The sequence below is a fragment of the Phoxinus phoxinus genome (assembly GCF_949152265.1).
Source record: "Phoxinus phoxinus genome assembly, chromosome: 9".
NCBI lineage: Eukaryota > Metazoa > Chordata > Actinopteri > Cypriniformes > Leuciscidae > Phoxinus > Phoxinus phoxinus.
In genome coordinates, this window is record NC_136884.1 from 34,055,664 (window position 1) to 34,061,663 (window position 6,000).

Consider the following 6,000-nt stretch of genomic DNA (forward strand, 5'->3'; position numbering starts at 1 on the left):
GTTTGCTGCCACATCAACTATGACTGACCATGTTTTCCCAACTTTGCAGGAGCACTACCGTGCTAAAGTGTATTACATTTTTGTGGACACAATGATACAAGAGCTTCAGAGACGTTTTAAAGGAGGAGATAATTCCAAATGGGAAATCTTGCATGTCTTCCATTGCCTGGCAGTCACAGAGAACTGGAAAACAGCTAGCACTCCAACAGCAGCACTCCAAGCTGTGAAGAAACTGTGCCAGTTCTATAACATTGAAGATGAAGACAAATTGCAGACAGAATTGAATGTTTTCCATACGTCATACTCTTGCCCACCACCAGTCAATGTGTCATCTATTCTTTCAGTGATCAAGGAAAACAATGCACATCTAGTTTTCCCCAACATGACTCAGCTGCTGAAGACATATGGCACACTTCCGATGTCCACAGCAACTGTGAAACGTTCCTTCTCAAAACTGATGCTGGTGAAAACCAAACTTCGCAGCCTTTGCAAAGAGGAGAGATTGTCCGACCTTCTTCTGTTGGCCATTGAGATGGAACTTTTAAGTTAAAAAAGTATACAAATATTAAAAAATTACTACATTCATTATTAAATATTAACTTATGTGGTAATGAATGTGAAAATGGAAAATGATGATAATTATTTGATAATTATATAGAACTGTAATATTTACTAGTAACACAACTATTGTTTTCCTACCTTTATTCCAGCTTGATTTGCCACCCAGTGAGCAGGATAACACTGAAGACCAGGACAACGGTGATATTGATGATAGTACAGAATCACATAATGAATTCACTACTTCAAGACACAGCTATTCTAACCAGATTGAAAAGGAACATCATGAACATGGTATATGATGCTCAAGATGGTGAAAGAAATAGATCCTCTTCCTCATCACCACACATTCCACCCCATTGTTACACCTTTGCCACCGGTACAGTCCTACCCACAACATATGTGACCGGTCACGGAAAGTAGGGACACAAGTCGGTGGCATTTTGAGTTATTCCCAGATTCTGAAAGTGTAGTCTCCAAGCTTTCCAACGATGTGTAACACATGGTAATCTGATAATAATTGGAGAAGTTGTGGCCATTTGAAGGTAGGCACTCAAAAAAATTCAAAGTGGAGAAATCTGCCTCTAAAGATTGAGCAGTTCTCACCTCTCTGCTGCTGGGAGTGACAATAGGGCTAATTTACATCTCATTTAGATAAGCCATACCCCCTGTAAAGCTGTAAAGCACATGTTGTTTTATTAACATTAAATGGATAGTTCTCCCCAAATGTTTAGTTAATTGGCATCATTTACTCTCTCAAGTTGTTTTAAACCTGAATACGTTTCTTTATTCTGTTGAAGTTATTTGGAAGAATGTGGGTAACCAAACAGTTGATGTTCCCCAGTGACTTCTATATTTATTTCCTATGGAAGTCAATGGGGACCAGCAACTGTCTGGTTACCCACATTCTTCCAAATTCTTCTTTTGTGTTCAGCACAAGAAATAAATGAATACAGGTTTGGAACAACATTAGAGTGAGTAAAGTATGACAAAATGTTTATTTTGGGGTGAACAATCCCTTTAAGGACAAGCGGCTGCATGTTTACTATTAGGGCTACTGTCTCTTTAAGACCTGAAAGCAACGCGTCTAATATGTACGCATAATATTACACGCAGATTTCTCTCAATTTAGACATAACCAACTTTCTTTATGTAAACCTTGAGTGTATTTGTCAGTATTAGCTCAAAAAGACTCGAAAGATAACTTAGTCCAGTATACAGGCGCTGTTAGACAGGCTTTTAGTGCATGCGCGCGTCGGCTGTTTGCGCGCAGAAAAGCGCATTAGAACAGCACTTCAGCAGCGAATTACATGTTTAACCGGCAAGGCTTTAAAGCACATGCAAATAATGAACTTTTGAGAACTGCAGTGTCCTGTTCCTCTGCGTAAACATTTAATGTGAGTATTTGTCGCGTTGTACACTGGGCTGTTGAGATGCAGACTGCTACTAAAACACGCAGCAGCTTGCTTGCAGCAAGGATCACAGCGCAACTTTGAACTATATCGATGCGATATGGTCTAATTCCATATCCCATTTAAAAAATATATCAATATATTTTTTATATCGATATTATATCGCCCAGTCCTACCACGCTGTTCCCTTGGAGGGCGGGGGCAATAGCAAAAGAAACAAAAGCCGGCTTATCAAGTATGGAAATACACACAGACAATGACACGCCCCTACTGCGAGCTATAATCTCACAAAACAAGCCGATTTCAACCTAAAAATGTACGATTTTAAATATACCAATATTGATATCTAAAACACCGAGAGGCTTCTTCGTGATCTCAACTAACAGATTCTGCAAAAAAGCGAAAATCACCAGTTTTGAAAAAAAACGCTTCTTTCTCATTTTGCTCAAAAGTTGTGCTGCCGACTTGTGTCCTTACTTTCCGTGGCGGGTCACATATGCCACCTCAGGGTTCTTGACCTCAAAGATTTTTGCAAACATTGCCACCCAATGATATCAGTGAAAGTCTGTGAAAATCTGTTCTTTTAATACTTAGTTCCGGGGGAACTCGAACTGCGTCGATGACGACTATATGGGAACGCCCTCAGCGTAGCACGTCTGAATTCATGAATGAAAACTAATCCAATCCTATTGGCGTTGCGTAATGACGTAGCGTGTGACGGCATACACGGATGTGTACAAGGACATGGCGGCACACGGCAGAGTTAGCTTTTTGTTATTCAGCAAGCGATCTGTGTTGTGTGTGAGAACAGTCTGTCTTATTTGGTGTTGTATTGTCGTTTCAAAGCACTATAATGGCAAGTGAGCAATTCAAAAAATGTGTTTCCTGGCCCGCGCTACATTACGGCTGGGGACACACACGAGATGTGTGTGGCTTGTCTGGGAATACAGCACCCCCAGGCAGCTCTTGAGGGGGCTGCTTGCGGTCACTGTGAATCTATGTCAGTCAGAGTGCTGCGTTCCCGTCTGGCTTTATTTAATGAAGATGGCCAGATATGCGCTCCCCGCAGTTCAGGTCCCGCCTCCGCCGTGGCGATGTGACGGCTTCGATCGTGGGAGCTTGCAGAGGGGATCGAGACTGCCGAGGCACTTTCTCGATCCTCATCTGACAGTTCAGATTCCTCTAAATGGGAGCCTGCCACACTTCTTCTCCCGCTCGGGATGTAGACCTGGTGCTGCAGCTATCTGATTCTGAGTAATTAGATGTGCTCAGCGTCGCGGCTGGGGATCTCGACAAGGCACACCACTCGGCTCAAATTGCCCCTAATTATGACGAGCTCATGGAGGTTGTAATGCGAGCTGTGGCCAAACTTAACATTAGTTGGCCACAAGAAAGACAGGAAACGCGAGTTAAGGGTAAACTTGATGAACGTTTTCTGCAGCATCGCACACAACCTTCACGCCAGTCTCTGCCGTTCTTGTTCCCGGATTTACACAAAGAGTTGTGTAAATCCTGGAACAGGCCTTTTTCAGCACGCCTGTTTAATCCTCCAATGTTAAATTACAGCAACATTGTGGGGGTTAGAGAAAACGGCTATGGCATGATGCCTTGGGTGGCGCAAGCCTTAGCCAGTTACCTCTCACCCGACCTTGCGTCATCCCTCAAGACACCGGCATTGCCCACCAAACCCTGTCGTACGACATCTGATTTGGTGGGCAGAGCTTATATGGCGGCAGGTCGGGCTGGTGCGAGCATGCATACTATGGTCGTTTTGCAGGCATACCAGGCCGACCTGTTAAGAGAGATAGACCAGGGCGAGGGTCCCACGTTTGATGATATTGCTGAGCTTCGCAAAGCCACAGATTTGTCTTTCCGTGTTACCAAGGAGATGGCCCGTGCCATCGGCCGCTCCATGTCAGCACTGGTAGCCACGGAGAGGCATCTGTGGCTTAATTTATCAGGCATTAAGGAAAAGGACAGGGCCTTTTCCTCCTTGACGCGCCCGTTTGCACCACTGGTCTTTTCGGCGACGCCATTAATGCAGTCATCGGCAGATTTCAAGAGACTAAAAAACAGAGCGAAGCCTTCAAGCAATATCTCCCTCGCCGATCAAGGTCTAGGAGGTCTGCTAGAGAGAAGCAGCCTCATCATTGAGCGCCTCCCAGCGCCGAAGCCAGAGGGAGAGCGTCGTTTCTTGAGGTCCCCCTCAAAGAGCTTGGGACTCTAGACAGCGCTCTCACCCACAGCCTCCTGATAGGGCGGATCTGAGGACCGTCCTCCAGGCCAAGAAGGCGAAGGGAAAGAAGGCGAAGGGAAAGAGGTCCTAACTACTATGAGACCTCTAAGGTTTAAGTTCAGGTTCAAGATGCTCACCATTCCCATCATCGTGAGTCAAATCCAATCCGAGGATTGGTTTGTCACGATAGATCTAAAGGACGTGTAGTTTCACATCTCCATCCTTCCATCTCACAGGAGGTTCCTGAGGTTCGCTTTCGGGGGCGAAGGGTACCAATATTGGGTTCTTCCATTCGGCCTAGCACTGTCCCCTCGCACGTTCACAAAGTGTATGGATGCAGCCCTGGCCCCGCTGAGGCTCCAGGGTATCAGTGTGCTCAATTACATAGACGACTGGCTTATCCTGGCCCAGTCTCGAGCACTGGCAGTTCTGCATCGAGATGTCGTCCTTGGCCACATCTAGCACTTGGGGTTGAGGCTCAACACAAAAAAGACTGTGTTGACACCTACCCAACGAACCACATTCCTGGGGGTGGTCTGGGATTCGACGAAGATGCAGGCACAAATGTCTCCCACACGCATTGAGTCCATACTGACCACGGTAAACAGACATTGTGTGCCTAAAATTATTAACAGAAGTTATAGCACGTTTTTATAAGAAAGGCACTTTTCTTTAAAAAAAAAAAAAAACATTACAATGTGCTACAGTATGAAATGTGACAGAATAAAACAAGTGTTTTCTCCACTATAAAACAATACTCTGACATCCTTACAATACTAAACTGTGTATCTCCTGCCAAGGAACACAACCTGCAGGCGAGACAAAATAGTTACACAGAACGTTTCGTTGCATTTTTGCCACAACAGATGAATTGCGTTTCCTTCTATGATCCACTGGTTGGAAAGAACCTATCCCTTGATTCCTCCAGTTTCCTTCAACTATGCTGTGGTCATTGTTCTCCCAGTCTGCAAAGGTTGGAGGGATGTACGCCTCAGACCTGCGCTCACGGATGAAGTTATGGATGCATAGGGAAGCCATAGTTATTTTAACTACCTCCAATAAATGACAATGATGTCATTTGACATTTTTAGGGACATGGCCAACAGGAAATTGCTGTTATAAATGCCTGCAACAACTCATCCCCCACTTATTGGTAAGGTTAATGCTACACTGTGATTTTTTGTGGGTGCCAACAGAATAAACACACAGACTTTAGTTTCTTTATAAAAAAATTTTATTAGACAAACAATCAAAATCCAACTACATCTCAGAGTCACAATGCAATTTGAAATCATGATCACGGTATTGTGTACTGTAGACACACACCTCTGTCTATATATTTTTTTTCTGTCTCACTCTTAACCCTGCCATGGCCACCATCATCCTATCCCCCATTAATGTTTTTTTCTCTCAGATAATTTGACTTTTTTGAATCTGGTATCTTATTTTCTCTACCTGCAGCTCTTGGTGTGCTGCAGCCTCTGTGAGCATCTCCCTCTTGTTTTCTTGTGGCAGTCAGCCTTGGCAAAAGCTGCAGCTTTACAGCAGGTGAATAATTCATTACATTTAATTCATTACATTTAAGGGCGATGATATCATAACATGACGACAGGAATTAAATGCTTCATTGGAAAACTTAAAGAGAAGGTTCAAATGTAGATATGACGCGACGAAAATGCCGTTCAGTACGGCCATATGAATGAGCTAGTGAGTCAGTTCCAAACACTGTCAGCAATCTTTACTTCTTGTCATGGTCACATAACAATTGTTTAGCTAATATATCTCCGATATGTT